Genomic DNA, 20429 nt, shown 5'->3' with positions numbered 1-20429 from the left:
AGCAAATGTTTACTCCTCGACAGGTCTGCAAACACCGTTGTAAACCGAGATTTGTTAAATCGTTTTAACAAATCGAGGCGACAAAGCGTTTGCTGACCTGTCGAGGAGTAAACATTTGGTTTCTTATATATACTACAACAATGCGTGGGAAGATCCCAAATCAAACACGTCAAATCTGGAGCAGACGCCATGTTGTTAGAGCAATCAGCTGCACTTGCACTGGTGACGTCACTACATCTCCAACGCAACATATCAACAACATCAATTCGTCTTCTGTCTGCTTCAGATGCTTCTTTAAAACGGGAAGCGATTGCGGGGCGTTTGCGGACCTGTGCAAAAACCGTATTTGGTTGTTTTAGGCTTTTTAAAAGGCTTTTTAGGCTACTTTGTTGCCGAGCAGATGCAACGTTGTTAAGGTCAATGGCTACATCTCCAAGGAAACCGCTTCCCAGCTAACACATGACTTTGCGGCAACGTTGCCAGTAAGTGCACAGTTGGTAACCCGCGACGTTACCTTCTGGCAACGTCGTGGCAACGTCGTAGCAACGTTATAAAGGGAATGTTGCCAGTTGGTCCCATGGACAACGTTGCCACGAAGTTGTACCTTGGTCGGCTGGTTACGTTATTTTTAGACCCGTGGACAACGTTGCCGCGATGTCGTACCTTGGTCGGCTGGTTACATTATTTTTTGGTCCCCTTGACAACGTTGCCGCAACGTTGTACCTTGGTCGGCTGGTTACGTTATTTTTTGACCCGTGGGCAACGTTGCCGCGACGTTGTACCTTGGTCGGCTGGTTACGTTATTATTTGGTCCCATGGACATCGTTGCCGCGACGTCGTACCTTGGTCGGCTGGATACATTAATTTTGGTACCATGGGTTAAGTTGCGGTTACGTCGCTCTTTGGTCGCAGGACAACGGATCTCGAGTGCAATATAGTGGTTTATCCAGAGATGGAGAGATTTACATTTTACATTTACATTTAGTCATTTAGCAGACGCTCTTATCCAGAGCGACTTACAGTAAGTACAGGGACATTCCCCCGAGGCAAGTAGGGTGAAGTGCCTTGCCCAAGGACACAACGTCAGATGGCATGACTGGGAATCGAACTGGCAACCTTCAGATTACTAGCCCGATTCCCTAACCGCTCAGCCACCTGACTCCCTGGATACATTAATTTTGGTACCATGGGTTAAGTTGCGGTTACGTCGCTCTTTGGTCGCAGGACAACGGATCTCGAGTGCAATATAGTGGTTTATCCAGAGATGGAGAGATCACACTGGACTGCTCTCAGTTCTGACACTTTTGCAATGTAGCCATAGTCTACATGAATTTCAATCACACACAATATTAAATGTTGCACCCAGCACGTATAAATGTACACAATGCATGTAATTCATGTGCAGCTCAGCCCCAGCATGTCATTGGTCATCAATGTTCTCATATGCAGAAACATAGCTTTAATAAATAAAAGACTGAATTTGGAATATAATTTAGTCTTTCATTCTTTACTATAAACATGTACAAAAGCAATTAATGTGTGATGTGTAACATGGTTAAGCAAACATTCTTTGTATAGCACACCAAAGCTGTATGACACACAATGCAAATTTGTGCTCCAATAATTTTTGTAATACAAAATTGTTAAATGTGACCAAAAGGTAAGCGACTCTTAAGAGTTTCATTTCCAAAGTCATCACAGAATATTACAATTTTTCCTTAGCAAACCTGCCCCTCAGTCTGCCCCTGAGCAACAACTTTGCGCATGCCCATTTCAACGCATCGCTGAAACTGGGGTTTCAGAAGAGATTTTGCAGGGGTTCAACACCGTATTGTACGCATTGGATTTCAACTGGAAATTAGCTACTTCAAAGGTAAGTTTCTTTACAGAAATAGTTTTAAATATAGAAACATATTTTCAGAAATTGGATGGGGCATGCTAATAGGTATATGTTTTTAAATTTAGGCTATTTAGCCTGTTTATGTGCTATCAGATTCACATTGTTTACGTTAGGATTTCGCTAGCTACAGTACAGTAGAGGTTAACCCCTCCAGAAAGTTATGTTGAAATACTGAAAATGCATAGGCCTACATGTTATAAAAGTTTAGCGTCTCACAAATCACCCACAAAAGAATCAGTGAAAATAAACGTTCAGAACTGTTAAGAAACCTTGTCCCAAAATAGTTATTTAGCCCGGAATTTTCAAAGACTGTGGAGCTAGCGTGGCTGATCACGTTTTAATCACAGTCGGTCATGGCATGCATAGCAATGACATCTTTAAAAGTATCACAAATTTTTCCAATTTGTACATGACATAAGTTTATTCGTTTTAACCTTTAGATGCGTGAGTTCTAAATATTTCCGACGCTTCCACCAGTTATTTTTCCAAAACGGCAGCTAGGTAGCTTTAATTAGCTTCCGTTACCTAGCAACCTAGCATAATACTCGTAGCAATGCTACTACCTGCTAGTGTTAGTTGTTAGCCTACTAATTGTAAATTCTGAAGCCATATTATAGCGTTTGTCATATAGTTTTTGTCTATCGGAAAATAGTCGGTTTGAATGTTCAGAATCACACATGTGCGACACTACGATGTGGGGCCCTGCTTTCGAACGATCACATGTGCAATGCTACTCCTTTAATATCAATATGCTAAAACTATGTACATAAATTACATTCCACTTTCATTTCTGTACAGATTATCCTACCACCGTCACACGGCCTAGCACTGTGTCCCTGGGAAATGATGGTAAAGTAATGAATGACCGTTTAAAACAGTGACAATAATTGTATGAGCCATGGCAACCCTAAAGGCTATGTTTTGAAGCAAAAGCATGACTTAAAGCTTTTGCATCACCAGATTCCATACCCCTAGATGTCAACTCTGGTCTGGTGGAGGTGAACCCATTGGGGGCCCAGGAAAACAGTTGGTAGCCAGGCAAGTGCAAATATAAGACACTCAAAAATATATATGCTTTGTATACAACCATTCAAGGTAACATTTGTTATTTACATCAATGTTACAGCTAATCTAGAAGAACCACAGTGTATGCCAATCATGCTAACTCTTGTAAACTTGTTTTACTTGTCTTTAATGACAGACACATTACAGGTTATGCTCTGGAAGATGGATACATTGGAGGAGAACCAGCGAGAGGCTCTCCTATTCAGGCGACTACAGGGCAGACACTGAAGAGGTGCCAGTGATGGACCTACAGGTGGCCCAAACACAGGCTGAACTCCAAGACCTTGAGGAGCGCCTTAAGGTGCTGGAGTTGCGAAAGAGAGTGGTAAGTGTTTGGAGATGCCATGAACTATGGCTTACATGCAGCGTTCAACTTTCACATTGGTGTTGACAATAAGTTCATGACTTCTAATTCCAGACGCTGTGATGAAGTGGAAGACGGGACTGGGAGAGAAAGCTGTGGAGCTCCTCATAGAGCAGACACTCAAACACACCCCGGCAGCCCATTCAAAACAAGCCAGGTGAATGAATCATGATTGCAGCTTCCATGTGACAAAAATCTAGAATCACATATTTTTTTGATGATGTATATTTTTTTAGATGTGATTTTTTTATGACTTGTATAGCGCCTTTTTACACGTGCAATTATGTTGATAGAACACTAACTTATTTTGTGCTTCATTGTCAGGGCCAACAGACAGGACCTGTAGCGGGGACTGGCAGAAGATTTTAATTCACTGTTTGGCACTTTGTTTGAAATAAAATGACAATGTTACATGGAAATGCTGCCTTGTTTATGATTAGCTGGAGTTAGGCTACACATCACACAAACATAGTCCTCCTAAAGTTGGCTACCATGTAGCCTATTATACAAGAACAAGTAGCATTTTGAGCAAATTAGGTCTGCATATGAACCGCCCCAATATAAGCAGTAGAATTGAGAAATATAGGTTACTTAGTTAACGTTGCAGTTACGGACTGGCAACGTCACAAAAGAACGTTGCTAGGAGGTCGCGGTTACGGACTGGCAACGTCGGAAAATGACGTTGCTAGGAGGTCGCGGTTACAGACTGGCAACGTCGGAAAATAACGTTGCCACAACGTCGCGGTTACGGACTGGCAACGTCAAAAGATTACGTTGCGGTTACGTTCTGGCGTCCCACAGATGCACAGTCCCGCAACGTCGCCAAAGACGTTGCGGCAACGTATGTTTGGTCATCGAGTGACGTTGCGGCAACGTAAGGGCAACGTAATTGTGTTAGCTGGGTTGTTGCTAGGTCCGTAAAACGTTTATTTACCTCTGCGAACTTTCAGGAGGTATATAGACGGATTTATTCACTTTTGAGAACGTCTTCTAGACCAATAGGAACAGCGTATTGGTCCAATTATTACACGAGTATAGAAGAAACATAGTTATTTTTTCAGTAGCTTACAAAATAGCTTAGTTGTTGATAATGTCACTGCCAATTTATATTAGCCTATTTCTTAACCTTAATTCAATCAAGATCAGTTGAGTGTGGACAGGTTTTCTCTCTTGCAATGATCGTTATCTGGTTTCTCCTCAGAAACGAATGAAGTGGTAGCACCCAATTTTAAACGTGTACAGACGTTAAAAACGGCCGTGTACAGACGTCAAAACGTGTACAGACGTAAAAAATTGACGTCTGTAAACAAACGAGAATTCAGACGTTTTGGCACAGTTGGCCTTCCATACAGACGCTTGGCGTAGCGGCGTGCATCATTGCAGACGCTTGGCGTAGCGGCGTGCATCATTGCAGACGCTTGGCGTAGCGGCGTCCATGATTGTCAGGCGTAGCGACGGTTGCTAGTTTTGTTAACATTGCATGGCACTAATCACCCCCCATAAATACAGTCTGTAAAAATACCACTTTGACACACTTGCAAGATGATCCGCTGGTTAGATGTAGCATGATCTTATTTACTACCTACAATAGTTCAGCTTTTTTTGCAGCAGCATTTTAATCAGAGTTGGCTCCAGGTCCTCTCTAAAATACATTTCAGACCTTTTGAAACCTGAGCAAATGACTTTCTACAAAATTTTCAAATTCTTCTGAATTATTTGTCTTTTAGCATTTTTCTTCTCTTTTCTGTAGTTTTATGCCTTCGTCCAGCTCCAGCCCCTTTCAAAAATACCTTTCGGGCGCTTAGAAGCTTCAGCTTATAACTTTCTACTAAATGTTAACTATTTTCAGCTTTTTTAGCATGGTCAGCTATTCCCATTCAGGTTTTCAGCATTCTCACTGCTGTTTCGCAGGAACAGCCTTTTCTAGTTATTATTTATTTTTGCCCCCCTAAGCCTCAGTCAATATGTGGACTACATAGACAATGTAGGTGTCAAAAGTTGCGTCTTGGTAGCGATTGAGTTGCTAGTATTTGTATTTACGTTCCGTTGCACGGTTTAAGTAGAAATTAAGTTTTTGTGGCGAAAAGTGAAGCTAACGGTGGCTAACTTGCTAGCCACAGTCACTGACGCTACTAACGTCACTAACACCCGCGTGACTATCTCTAGCAGAACATTAGTTTAGCAGCTCGTTAACTTCTGGGAGATAGCTAGGCTAACTGCTTTACTGCAAGGCAGCTGCAGAAACGCCACAAGCAAAGAGGCCAGGGTGATAACTACTATTATTTACTAATTTTACTTTGTGATATGAAACACAATTGTGAAGTATAATGTACAATATAAGCTGATATTTTTTAGGAAGTACGTCTACTTTCGGAAACAGTAGTCTACTATTTTACCGAAGCATTAGCATCATGACATTAGCCTCTGTTGCACGGGCAATACATACGACAGCGGTCTATGATGCATCTGTTTTCAATCGTTAAAATAAACATTCCTCACAAATAAATTTTCGTTTTAGGATTTATTATGACATTAGATTACAAGTAAATGATTTGTGGGTGAAATTATCATTACCTGTGGTGTCAAACCAGTGTAGCTCACTGCAACACTGTAGCCTAGTCTAGTAGCTAACAAAAACATCTCCACAGCTGTTTACAGTAGGAAGTCAAACGGCGGCACATGTTCGGCACTACCCTTACTTAAATCAAAAGTCTTTCAATAGGTGAAACTATCTGATTAGTGACTACTAACCTGAACTCCATTGCCACAGCCTAAACTTTGTCAATCTGTTCATGAAAATGATTCATTTCAGCCTAAACCGTACAACGGAACGTTAAATCGAATTCAACCAACGCAATCGCTACAAAGACGAACAGTCTAGTACTGTACTGTAGTAGTACAATTAGTAACGTCAGTGACTGTGGCTAGCAAATTAGCCACTGTTAGCTTCACTTTTCACCACAAAAACGCAATTCCTACTTAACCCTCGTGCTGCCTTCGGGTCACATGACCCAAAGGTTCATAACGAACCATCATTGTGTTTACCCAATTTTACCCAATACAAAAACAAATTAAAATAATTTTCTTTTAACCTTTGCAATTTGGGGGGTCTGAGACAGCCTAGCTGTTAAAAGAAAATGCTTCACTTTGTCTTTGTATGCGGTAAATCTGTCGCAATACGACGGTGGGTCACAATGACTGATGGGTCAGAATGACCCGAAGATAACACAAGGGTTAAACCATGCAACGGAACGTAAATAAAAATACAACCAACGCAATCGCTACCAAGACGAACCTTTTGACACCGCCGTTGTGTATGTAGTCCAAATATTGACTGATCCTTAGGGGGGCGAAAAGAAATAATAATAATAAATAAATATGTGAGAGAACAAAGGTTGTGCTCTCGCCGAAGGCTTGAGCACACCCAATAATAGCATAAGAAGAAAAATAACGATATAAAATAAATAATTGCCCATGTGCTCCTGTAGCACATAAATAAAATGAATCATCATTACTATCACTCATTACGTTTTCACACACATTCGGCATCTGCATATGATTTTACATTACCTATAAAAACATCAACAACCCACAGATATCAGGAAACTGACAGGTGTAATTGAACTCGGCTGGAACCTCATCAAGAGAGGCTCCACCTGCTAGTCTATATAAAGGCGTTGCTAAAGTCCACGCGTGTGAGTCACCATGACTGCAATACAGCATATTCTCGCTGCTAATCAACAGCGTCGCCGTGCGCAAAGCCAGACAGTTTATATAAATGCCTATGTGTGTCAGCACTTCTCCCCACTGAATGTGCTGTCGGACCGGGCTGTCCAGTCCAAGTACCGGTTGCCCCGTGTGGAGATCCAACGCCTCGTCACGCTAGTGTCACCACACATCCGGAGGGCAACCCGCTGCAATTTTGCCCTCAGCCCGGAGGTGCAGCTCCTGGCCACGCTGCGTTTTTACGCAGTGGGGAGCTTCCTGGAGGTGGTGGGGGACGGCACCGGCCTCAGCAAGGCATCGGTTTCACGGAGTGTGGCAGCCGTGACACCGATCCTCCTACGCCATGCCCGGACACACATCCGAATGCCCACCACACGGGACATGGTCCGCCAGGTCCACACTGGATTTCATGCCATGGCTGGGATCCCCCGGGTAATTGGTGTCGTGGATGGCACACTGATCCCAATCCACAATCCTTCCCTGGTGGATCCATGCTGGATTGGGAGGAAACATTACGCTGCCATCAACACCCAGGTGGCAGTGGACCACGATGGCCTCATCACGGACATCGTGGCCAGGAGGCACACACGACAGCTTTGTGTGGGCCAACTCAGCTGTGGGGCAGAAGGCTGGCAGAGGAGAGTTCAGCAGGAGCATCTTCCTCGGGGACAGTGGCTACCCTCTCCGGAGTTACCTCATGACACCGATAATCAACCCAGCAACACCACAGGAGGACAGGTTCAATGAGGCCCACACACACAACAGGACCCACATTGAACAGGTGTTTGGCAGGTGGAAGTGTCGTTACCGATGTATCCATCGTTCGTCGGGGGGGCTGCGCTTGTCACCTGTGAAATGTTGCCGCGTGATTGTTGTCACAGCCGTGCTGCACAACATAGCAGTGCGTGTTGAAGCAGATGAGCCGCCTCCTGTGGATGAAGATGGGGAATCATCGGAAGACGAAGCCGGTCCGTGTACTTTGCGGCCAATGGATTTTCTTTTTTAAATAAGAAAACCAAAATCGGGAAAAGAGCTGTTTCCCGACTACCATTTAGAAATACAAAAACGGAAAACTACCCATTTTCCGTTTTTGTTTCGATAATGGAAAACGGAAAACGAAAAAATGACCCGTTATCTGATTTTCTTTGATGTGCTTAAACATGGAAATCGGGAATTAAAATAGTGTGTAGAAATCTCCTTTCTCAATTTTGCATAGATTTTAGTGTTGTGACCCGGAAGTTGCTCCCACGAGTTTGACTGTCACATATTCAGGATGTCAGCAGAGGGCGCGCTGCCATTTGTATGGAAGCAAATCAGTGACATAATGTTTTGAATTTTAAAAGGCATTGAATACTTTGAATAATTTAAACAACACCGAATTCACATATTTCAATGAAAAAAATCTGACTCAAAAATTCAAGACTCGGCAATTGAGGTTGCTCAAATTCGAGCCCCCCCAAAAATTCGAGCTTAAAAATTTCGAGCCTATCAAATTCGAGACAAAAAAATTCAATCTCAACTAATTTGAGCCTTATGGAACAATAGGGTCATTGTAATCAATAGGAAATCATTGCAGCTACAGGGGAGGGGGAAAACCATCGTGGACATAGTGGAAAAACTCCAATCATTCACGGCAAAGCTGGAGTTGTTGGACTCAGACATGTCAACTGGCAGGCTACTGCATTTTAACACACTGAAAACACGGGCAGCAGGGAGAGTGACCGGTCTGATGGTTGAGTTCATCAAGCAACTACGCGCAAACTTCGCATCTAGGCTGGAGGACTTTTCTGTCCCAAGAGACGTACTTACTTTTGTGTGTGACCCTCTCGCAATCCGACCAAGTGGAGAACTCTTCTCGCTGGCTAAAACAGTACTGCCCTCTTTGGATGAGGCCAAATTTGAGATGGAGCTCATAGATTTCCAAACAACCTCTTTGGTCAAAGACGCCTACAGATCAGCAGGATCATTGAGTGACTTCTGGATCGCATGTTCAGAGGAGTACGGGGCCATAAAGAAACTGGCGATGTACGTCTTAACAATGTTCCCCTCCACATACACATGCGAGTCGGCATTCTCCGCATTCTCCGCATTCTCCGCATTCATTATGCTGACTCTGCGAGTCAGCATAATGAATGCAACCAAGACATACGAGAGGAACAGACTTACAAATGAAAACCTGGAAAACTGCCTGCGGATTTCAGTGACGTCTGTAACACCAGACATAAAAAAAATCGTGACGAGTGGAAAATGCCAATTTTCCCATTAAGTGAGTAACCTAACCTAATCCTACGAGAATTCATCTCGAATGTCAGTCACTGAGATTGGTCTGAAATATTTGTCCTTAGGCCTATACTTGTTTCGTTTCAGGAGCATGGCGAATCCACCACGGGTGTTGCGTGACTTTCCGATCATCATTGTCATACAGATATATTGTTTTACAGATCTGTGCTGATGTTATTACGCCACGTTTACTGGCTATTTGTTAAATAATAAATAAATTTTAAAAAGATCCAAAAAAAAGTATTATCAGAAATATTTTGACGGGACAAATAAAATCGCTGGCGGGCCACAATTGGGCCGCCTGTTGCCGACCCCTGCTGTATAATATCATCCAATTTCTTACTGTACCAACTCACAGATTATTGGTGCAAAGCGACCACAGTTATGGATTAAGAATTGAATACATATTTTCTCTTACAAACTTGTTTGTAGGCATTAGTCTCTCAATAAATATAAATAGTGCACTAAATTAGCTACACTAAACATTACATAAACAGTTCATCCCTCACTTTGTAGCACACTGTTTTGGCTACGTTCTAACTTCTACTTTAGTACATTAGCCTACTAGCATCAAAGATCTCCGTACTGATACTGTAACGTTAAATGTACTAGTTATATGCCAGAAAATGGGCCAAGAATTAATGCTAAAACTATTTTGATGCCTCCATTTGACTAAACATACAGTAGTGCAAATGTAACTTCTTACCTTGGCACAGCTCCATCATACAGTAGAGTACAACTGTTCCTCAACGACGATGCTGCTGTGTTTGAAACTAATGCTAGTGAGTTCTAATATCTACAGTAACCTACCATGAACGTAAAAATAACGGTGATGATAGAAGGTCGACGCAACTCTTTCTATCTATGACTCTGGATGCAGCTAAATAGCACAAATTAGTATCCAGTCTCGACGCAAAAAAGTAAAACATCTGGACCTGCACTTTTTCAGCTGGAGCTAGACAAAACTCCCAAATCTCTGGCTATCTGTTGCGTGTGTGCAGTCATTTGTTTACTAAGGTAGTCATAGCAACCCCAGGCATGGAAAATCCATATTCGCACTCTGATACCGATCAACCAATGGGGTTAAGGTGACACCATGACATACATTGATTGACAGCTTACCTCATTAGCTTAAGGACAAGGAAATACAGAAATAAATGAGCACATAAATAAATAAATACAGAAATAAATTAGGAAAGAAATAAATGAATGCAAAAATAAATAAATACAGAAATAAATGGCCATGTAAATAAATAAATACGTAATTAATATTTTTTCATACATTTTCTTTATAAATGTATAGTTTTAAGGTATAAGTACATTTATTGATACATTTATTTATTCATTTATTTTTAGGTTTGGTCCTCCATAGCAGACTACTGTTTCCGAAAATATATGTACTTAATAATATCAGCATATATGATATTGTACATAACATTTCAGAATGTTGTTTTCTATGACAATGTTAAATGAGTAAATAGTTATCACCCTGGCCTCTTTGCTTGTGGTGTTTCTAGTTAGCCTAGCTATCTCCCAGAAGTTAACGAGCTGCTAAACTAATGTTCTGCTACAGCCTGGTAGTCACGCGAGTTTTCGTGACGTTAGTGACATAAGTTGCGTCATAGCTTTACTTTTCGCCACAAAAACGTAATTTCTACTAAAACCGTTCAACGGAACGTAAATAAAAATACAAGCAACTCAATCGCTACCAAGACGAAAGTTTTGACACCTAAGTTGTCTATGTAGTCCAAATATTGACGAAGGCTTAGGGGTGGGAAAATAAACAATAATAATAAATAAATATATATGATAGAGAACAAAGGTTGTGCCCTTGCCGAAGGCAGGCACACCCAATAACTAGAGAGGGTACAATTTCTGGGGAAATTGTAGGGTGTGCTTGCTTGCGTCGGTTGCACAGGGGTCTGTTTTTTAATGACATTTTTACAACTGATATTTCTGTATATTTTATATAAAAATGCATACTTATTATTTATAAAGATTATATAGATTTAAAAGCATATTTCTTTTGCTGCTCATTTACAACTCAAAATACGAGTTAAGTGTAAAATGAAATAGATGTCTTCTCATTTCCTCTGCAAGAGTCAGCCTCATAGTTGAATCAAAACGAATACATTTGGCAGACCGGTGTAAAAATGTACCTAATCTCTATGACTTAAACGTCCTTTTAAGTTTTTCCCTTCTCGTGATATTTTCAGGCATTTAGTCTACTCATATTGCATTCATTCATTAATAAAGAACCCCCTTTGAAGATTATTCTACGACGTTACCGGCAGTAGAAGATGGAATCGCGATTCAAACAGTACCGTCTGCTAACTGAAAATATGCCCCCAAAAACGTAAATAAGCTTGACATTTATTTAGTGGAAAATCGCTCATTCATAAAAAGCTCACTGGAAGCTGCCCCGGTAAATTGTACTACTACAGTACAGTACTAGACTACAGTACTGCTGTGTTCGTCTTGGTAGCAATTGCGTTGGATGAATTCGATTTAACGTTCCGTAGTACGGTTTAGGCTGAAATAAATTATTTTCATGAACAGATTGACAAAGTTGGCTGCGGCAATGAAGTTCTAGCCTGGCTCTGCCCTCCTACGCACTTCCGCTCAATTTTGATTTTGCTTCTGTACTAGGTCTGGCCATGAGGTACGTAAGTTAGATGTCTCCGGTTGATTTTCTACCGGCGAATCAGCGAACAGAGGGAGTGGCTGAGAACGATGACGTTGATGTTGTGCGCTAGTTTGTGTTGTAGTTCCGTAATGGCGGCGGAGAAAGATGCGAGCGAAGCCATTTGGTCCGTTGTGGCAACGCTGTCGAATATCTATAAACTAAAGCCGGAGCAAGAACAAGTTTTGCTGAGTTTTGTTGGTGGCCATGATGTTGTGGCCCTCCTCCCCACGGGGTTCGGGAAAAGTTTGATTTTCCAGCTACGGCAGCTAGCTCTGTTACAGTAGTGGTGAAGGAACTGGCTAAGGCGAACGCTAGCGATTGGTTATGGCAGATCAGAGTGGCTCTGGGCAGATCCAATAGTTTTAAACTTCAACAGAGTACCCGCCGACAAGGAAGTCAACGCTTGTCAATGGAGTGAGGCCAGACTCTCTGTACAAATGAAATGTACCAGAGTATGGTTAGGACCAGGCTAATGAAGTTCAGGTTAGTATAGACTTGTGATTTATGTAAGGGGAGTGCCGAACATGTTCTGTCGCCGTTTTACTTCCTAAACAGCTGTGTAGATGTTTTTGTAGTGTGTTTTTGTAGGTAATGATTGTAGGGTGTGCTTGCTTGCGTCGGTTGCAGAGGGGTCCGTTTTTTTATGACATCTTTACAACTGATATTTCTGTATATTTGATATTAAATGCATACTTATTATTTATAAAGATTACATAGATTTAAAAGCATAATTTTTTTGCTGCTCATTTACAACTGAAAATACTAAGAGTGAAGTGTAGAATGAAATAGTTGTCTTCTCATTTCCCCTGCAAGAGGGAATGGTGATCAAAACGAATACATTTGGCAGAACGGTGTAAACATTTACCTAATCTCTATGACTTAAACGTCCTTTTAAGTTTTTCCCTTCTCGTGATATTTTCAGGCATTTAGCCTACTCATACTGCATTCATTCATTAATAAAGAACCCCCTTATTCTAGCAACGACGTTACCGGTTTTGTGTCCCTACTGGTTTCCGAACTAACTGGTCTCCCAGCGGTGCGTGCACCTATCAGTCTGCCTTTATCACCATATTCGTCACAAATTCACAAACATATTACTGGCTATTTTTAAGTCGGATCTCATATTTGCTGCGGCGAATATGAAAGTATAAGCTACGTAAGCACTACATTACCATTTACGACAAAATAAATGGAGACAAAATAAAACATTTGCAGACTCGCAGGAACTGGGATTCGACGCACTAGAGCAAAACACGTAATACACTAAAGGCCAGTGCTTTATACCACAAGCTATTCTAGCTTATGGAAATTACTCAAATCAGTTACGTACTTAGTAACCACCTTGGCCTTCAGGTAACATCTTGATTTGGCTTCTTCTGGAACAACTGGTTACCATAGACACTACCCGAATGTAGGCTACTAATCACGTTTTTGGGGTTTGTTCCGAGGCAATAGCCGTATTTACACCGACATCAAAGCTCCTTCCTTCCATCAAAGCTTCCTATTAGTGATGGGCATTCCGGCTCTTTTTCATGAGCCGGCTCGTATGGCTCAGCTCACCAAAAAGAGCCGGCTCTTTTGGCTCCCGAACGGCTCTTTAACCCTTGTGTTATCTTCGGGTCATTCTGACCCATCACTCATTGTGACCCACCTTCGTATTGCGACAAATTTACCTCATACAAAAACAAAGTGAAGCATTTTCTTTTAACTGTCGGGCTGTCTCAGACCCCCCACATTGGAATGGTTAAAAGAAAATTATTTTTATTTGTTTTTGTATTGGGTAAAATTGGGTAAACACAACGATGGTTCGTTATGAACCTTTGGGTCATGTGACCCGAAGGCAGCACGAGGGTTAAAAAATACATGTTTTAACTATGAATTTGACTATGATGGGTGTAAAAACAATTTGAACTAGAGAGGGTACAATTTCTGGGGAAATTGTAGGGTGTGCTTGCTTGCGTCGGTTGCACAGGGGTCCGTTTTTGAATGACATTTTTACAACTGATATTTCTGTATATTTTATATAAAAATGCATACTTATTTATAAAGATTTAAAAGCATTTTTTTTGCTGCTCATTTACAACTGAAAATACGAGTGAAGTGTAGAATGAAATAGATGTCTTCTCATTTCCCCTGCAAGAGGCAGCCTCATCGTTGAAACAAAACAAATACATTTGGCAGACCGGTGTAAAAATTTACCTAATCTCTATGATTTAAACGTCATTTTAAGTTTTTCCCTTCTCATGATATTTTCAGGCATTTAGCCTACTCATTGCATTCATTCATTAATAAAGAACCCCCTTTGAAGATTATTCTACGACGTTACCCGGCAGTAGAAGATGGAATCGCGATTCAAACAGTACCATCTGCTAACTGAAAATATGCCCCCCAAAACGTAAATAAGCTTGACATTTATTTAGTGGAAAATCGCTCATTCATAAAAAGCTCACTGGTAGCGATCATTGTCAGTAACAACGCAAAATGCGATATAGCCCTGTGTGGAGAAGCTGCCCCGGTAAATTGTACTACTACGGTACAGTACTAGACTACTGCTGTGTTCGTCTTGGTAGCGATTGCGTTGGTTGAATTGGATTTAACGTTCCGTTGTACGGTTTAAGCTGAAATTAATTATTTTCATGAACAGATTGACAACGTTTAGGCTGTGGCAATGAAGTTCAGGTTAGTAGTTAGATAGACTTGATTTAAGTAAGGGGAGTGGCGAACATGTTCTGTCGCTGTTTGACTTCCTAAACAGCTGTGTAGTGTAGATGTTTTTGTAGTGTGTCTCGCGTAAGCTACAGCGTTGCAGTGAGCTACACTGGTTTGAAACCACAGGTAATGATAATTTCACCAACAAATCGTTTACTAATGTCAGAATAAATCCTACAACGAAAATGTATATGTGAGGAATGTTTATTTTAACGATTGAAAACAGATAACGCTACATCATACCAGACCACTGTAGTATGTGTTGCCCGGGCAACACAGGCTAATGTCATGATGCTAATACTTCAGTGAAATAGTAGACTACTGTTTCCGAAAGTAGATGTACTTCCTTAATAATATCAGCTTATACTGTACATTACACATCACAATTGTGTGTCATATCACAAAGTAAAATGAGTAAATAGTTATCACCCTGGCCTCTTTGCTTGTGGCGTTTCTGCAGCTGCCTTGCAATAAAGCTATAGTTAGCCTAGCTATCCCCCAAGTTAACAGATGCGAAATAAATGTTCTGCCAAAGGTAGTCACGCGTGTTTTCGTGACGTTAGTGACGTAGTGACGTTAGTAACGTCAGTGACTGTGGCTAGCAAATTAGCCACCGTTAGCTTCACTTTTCGCCACAAAAACTTAACTTCAGCCTAAACCATGCAACGGAACGTAAATTCCAATAGAAGCAACTCAATCGCTACCAAGACGAACCTTTTGACACCTACGTTGTCTATGTAGGCCAAATATTGACTGAGTTTTAGGGGGGCAAAAAGAAAAAAAAGAAAAATAATAATATATATGTGAGAGAACAAAGGTTAACCCAGGTTACCCAATTAAATTATGAAATCATACTCGACCGTAACCACATAACTTTAAAAATGCATTGATTTGTCATGGCTCTCCTCCGAGTTTTGACTACTCTGACTGTGTGTGAATTGGCTCGGCCCTCCCTCATGCAGGATTGACAGGAACAGAATGTGAGGATGATCGTGTGCGCCTTTAAGCCTACAAGTATTTTTTTGTTGTTCTTTGAATTAGTCAATTATTTAAAATACAATTAAAATTCATTATTTCATAATACATTTAGTTTTTATAGGCTGTATTAATCTATTAAAAATAGAGTCGGCTCTTCAGATATGCGAGCCAGCTCCCGACGTTCACCTTCAAGAGCCGGCTCTTCGTTCGCGAACGACCCATCACTACTTCCTATGAGATTTCGTGTAGCCTATGGCTGAGTGTTTCTTCGCTATATCTTTTGAAATCAATTCATTTAATAATTTTATATTCTGAACAAATGTAATTCGAGTGGAATTCGATCCCACGAGCAAAAACACATCCGTTGTTGTAATCCTTTGCATTACATCGCGAGCTACTGAAGCACATCAGGAATTCAGTCACAAATGTATTAACTACGTTGGCCTTCAGGCAACATGTTGTTTTGGTTCTTCTGAATCAACTAGTTACCGTAGACACTACCCGAATGTAGGCTACTCATTACGTATTTGTAGTAGCCTGTATATGTAGTAATATTTTACCCGCAACACAGTACTGAAGGTGTCGAATTTATTTGTGACCAGTGTCCAGGAAACTTTGTGAGGTTTCTATGATACATACATTTGTATTTTATGTCAAACAAACACACAACACTCCTGTAAAGCCATCATATTGTCTTTATTATGTGAAGCACTACACATGTTTGTATGAAGTATAAACAATTATTACATCTAACATCCAGGTAACTTTTGAGGTTACTTGGTTTGGGGTTCATCCAAAACAGCTGGTTACCTGTTAGGGTTACCTTGCCATGAATATCAGAAGTAGGATAATGTGGGCTAGTAATCAGAAGGTTGCTAGTTCGATTCCCGGCCGTGCCAAATGACGTTGTGTCCTTGGGCAAGACACTTCACCCTACTTGCCTCGGGGGAATGTCCCTGTACTTACTGTAAGTCGTTCGGGATAAGAGCTTCTGCTAAATGACTAAATGTAATGTAAATGTAACATACTTCCAAGACATGAATGTGACGACAAAATGATAAGAGTAAAATGGAAACGGAAAATGACATACAAAGGGCATTATGAGTATGTATGTCCATACTGACCGTGTCAGAAATGCTCTGAGCAATATTTAATGCTCTGAGATATTTAATGAATATTTAATGATATTTAATGATATTTAATATTTAATGACGCACAATAAATGGAATGATGATGTGAAGTTCAATGAAGACTGGGTTAATACTTTGACTGAAACTGATGATGCTGAGAAAGAAGCATATAACAAAGATGAAACAGTAGAAGAGAGTAATGAAGAGAATATTCCTGAAGAGCAACCAAAGGAAGATTTGACATATATTAAAGGACAGAATGGACTTTTGTCAGATACGTCATTACAGCCGGTTGATCTTGATTCAGAGATCATTGATCAGCATTTCCAGGACATACTAAATGTGGCACCAGGTGAAGGCAACAATACTGTTAGGATACTATCAGATCAAACCAATGAAGCAAAATGTTTCCAAGTCCTCTATCCTACTGGTGAGCCTACTTTACATGCTGAAATAGAGGAAAAAATAACTGTTACGTTATCTGAATTTTTTTATGCACAGTACATATCAGGTTAATCAAGTTGTGTCTAGTGTTTCAGTTGCATTCAGTGCTATCAATTTTGGGGGGGACAATTATATGACATTTTCTCAAGAGCAATTCCTGAGGGGGACACCAACATTACTGATGTAACACATAGCCTACATTGTAATAAGTTAAATGTATATTATTAATATTATTTACATTTCCTTATGTTTACAGTGATTTATTGGGGGGGACAAATCCTATTTTTCCTACGATTTCCGCCTATGGTCGCATTACGCAAAGGTGAAGGTAATAGTTCTCTGAAAAAAGTGACACAAGACATGCTAACAAACTGAGACTCGCTAAGTAAAATATTACGTAATAATGAGTAATGAAGTAATAATGAATTTCTTAAGAGGAATTCGTGGCACACCTCCATTCTGGATGTCAGTACAGAAATACCTTTTTGCCATGATTAGACAAATTTACATACCCACTTTTTTTTGCATTTTTTAGCTCTGCTGATTTGAGATGGCTTGAAATGGTGAACTCTATCCTAAAGATAGAAGGAAAACAGTTAAATGTTGATGAGCTTGACTGGTCTGAAAAATGTGACGCAAACCTGTCACAGCAGCAAGAATGTTTGATCAAAGATGGCATTGTTTTCTGCGTGACGTAATCATGTCTCCAGCTGAACCCATTGGGAAAATCAAAGATTACTTTTACCGTGTTGAATTTCAACAACATGGCTCACCACATGTCCACTGTCTTTTTTGGGTTGAGAATGCTCCAAAGATTGACAAAGAAAGTGATGCTGAAGTAACACATTTCATAGATACATACATCACTTGTGAGACTCCACCTGAAACTGACAAAGAGCTTTATGAGACTGTGAATTGTGTGCAGAAACACAGCACAAGACATTCCAAGACATGCCGTAAGAAAAACAGTGTGCAGATTTAATTTCCCACGACCACCATCCAACCATTCTTTTGTCACAAGAGGAGGTAACTCAGAGAACTTGAATGGCAAAGATGAAAATACAAGTGCAACTGGAATTATGAAGAAAGTCAAAACTGCGTTGACAAAGCCTGATATTAATTTCAATTCAACAGATGTATTTTTTGAGTCTATTGGAATTGATAAAGGTTTGTTTGAAAGAGCATACAACATATGTTCCAAAAATAAGAGCATTGTGCTAAAGCGAAGTCCAAAAGACATTTGGGTAAATCAGTACAACAAAGACTTATTGCGTGCATGGCAATATAGATATCCAGTGTGTCACAAATGCATTTTCAGTAGTGGTCTATATACTGACGTATATCACAAAAGCAGAACAAGACATAGGATTGCTGTTACAACGTGCACAAAATGAGGGAATGAATGGAAATGTTGATGCAAAAGCAGCATTCAAACAGCTGGGAAGCGTATGCACAACAGAGAAGTTTCAGCCCAAGAGGCAGTGTATCGATTAACACATATGCAACTGAAAGAATGCTCTAGTCAAGTACATTTACATTTAGTCATTTAGCAGACGCTCTTATCCAGAGCGACTTACAGTAAGTACAGGGACATTCCCCCGAGGCAAGTAGGGTGAAGTGCCTTGCCCAAGGACACAACGTCATCTGGCACGGCCGGGAATCGACCTGGCAACCTTCTGATTACAAGCCCACTTCCCTAACCGCTCTGCCACCTGACTCAGTATATGTACAGTATATACCCATTTGGATGAGTTTTCCTTTGCACATACTCCAAAATAAATGTCAACATCAAGGGAGTGATGATGAAAACAGTCTTTGGATGACCAATGCAGTTGAGAGATATAAGAACAGACCCAGGACAGCACAATTAGAAAGTCACAAGTTTCCACAGAAAAAGATTCAGATTACATAATCAAGCTAAACAACAACTGTCGATTTTTGAAGCAAAGGACCCAAACTGACCCTGCTGTTGTGAGGTATCAGATTTTCTCCCACAAAAACCCAGAAAAGTATTTTCATTCGTTATTGCAACTTTCTTTTGCCATATTCTAATGACTGTCACCTTAAGCCGGACCAGTTTGATACATACGAGGATTTCTACAAGAATGGTGCAATGAAATGTGGCAGTGATATCCAAAGAGTGCAGTTAATTGTTGATTCTTTTTTTTTATTACATTCGAAACAGCAATACAAAAGCAGTTGAAAAAAATATGTATAAAAACAAGTTTCCTCTTTTTCTTTTTTGCGTAAACACACAAAATAAAATAAACAACCAATCAAAGCAAACCAAAACACAACAACAACCCCCCCACATTCAATAATGAGGATTACATACAAAAATACAGACACATACAAATTCAGCAAAACATTACATTAGGTAGTCACCCTAACAGAGTACAACATAGGACATATTGCCAGGTTTAGGCTAATCTAGTCAGGGATGTGTGAGAAAGTAGTATTTTCAAAATATAGAAAAAATTGGCCCCATACCTTCCAAAATAATTGAGAAGAACTTGTAGAAAGTCAAATATTTTCCAATGGAAGGAAATAAAGGAGATCCACCAACCAGTGTGCATGACAAGGGGGGGGTTCTTAATTTCCATTTAGTTAAAATTAGTGTTTTTGCTAATAAGGTGACAAAGGCAATAACATCTCTATTAGATTTTGAAAGGGAAGGCACAAAGGAGGAGACACAAAACAATGCAGTGAGAGCATTCGGCTCGACCCTCTCCAACTATGTCTGAGAGTTTTTAAAATATCCGTCCAGTAGTTACAGAGATGGGCAGAGCCATAACATGTGAATTAGATTGGCTGGGGTTTGCTTACATCTATCACATTCTGGGGATATATCTTTGTAGATCCTAGCCAGCCTATCTTTAGTGTAATACGTACAGTGCAGAATTCTGCACTGAATAAGGCCATGAGGCACACATATTGAAGATGTATGCACACTGTAACGGATCCCCGTATGTATAGTGGCATGAAACTTACTGCTGGTGAAATTACTAAAGTTAATTGTTGATTCTAATAAAGCTTTATTTGAAAAAGAAAGCTATGAAATCGATAGAGCCAAACAGTTGCTGGAAGACAACATTGACTTAGAACAGGGGTTTCCAACTGTTGTGATCCCGGCTGTCCGGGGAGTGA

At 40.5% G+C, this 20429-nt stretch overlaps 2 long non-coding RNA genes across 2 annotated transcripts; both read left to right on the top strand.

Moving 5' to 3' along the window:
* Positions 1-1833: 1833 nt before the first annotated feature.
* LOC136965770 (uncharacterized) lies at positions 1834-2941 on the top strand. Its single transcript, XR_010879345.1, has 3 exons — positions 1834-1873; positions 2699-2749; positions 2861-2941. It is a non-coding gene; the product is annotated as an uncharacterized lncRNA (long non-coding RNA).
* Positions 2942-3087: 146 nt separating this feature from the next.
* Positions 3088-3746, top strand: LOC136966345 (uncharacterized). The gene is made up of 3 exons (XR_010879373.1): positions 3088-3290; positions 3384-3486; positions 3654-3746. It is a non-coding gene; the product is annotated as an uncharacterized lncRNA (long non-coding RNA).
* The last annotated feature ends 16683 nt before the right edge of the window (positions 3747-20429 follow it).

This window comes from Osmerus mordax, chromosome 22 (assembly GCF_038355195.1).
Source record: "Osmerus mordax isolate fOsmMor3 chromosome 22, fOsmMor3.pri, whole genome shotgun sequence".
Classification (NCBI taxonomy): domain Eukaryota; kingdom Metazoa; phylum Chordata; class Actinopteri; order Osmeriformes; family Osmeridae; genus Osmerus; species Osmerus mordax.
Note: the sequence above shows the minus strand (reverse complement) of the source record. Positions and strands in the feature narration are given on the sequence as shown.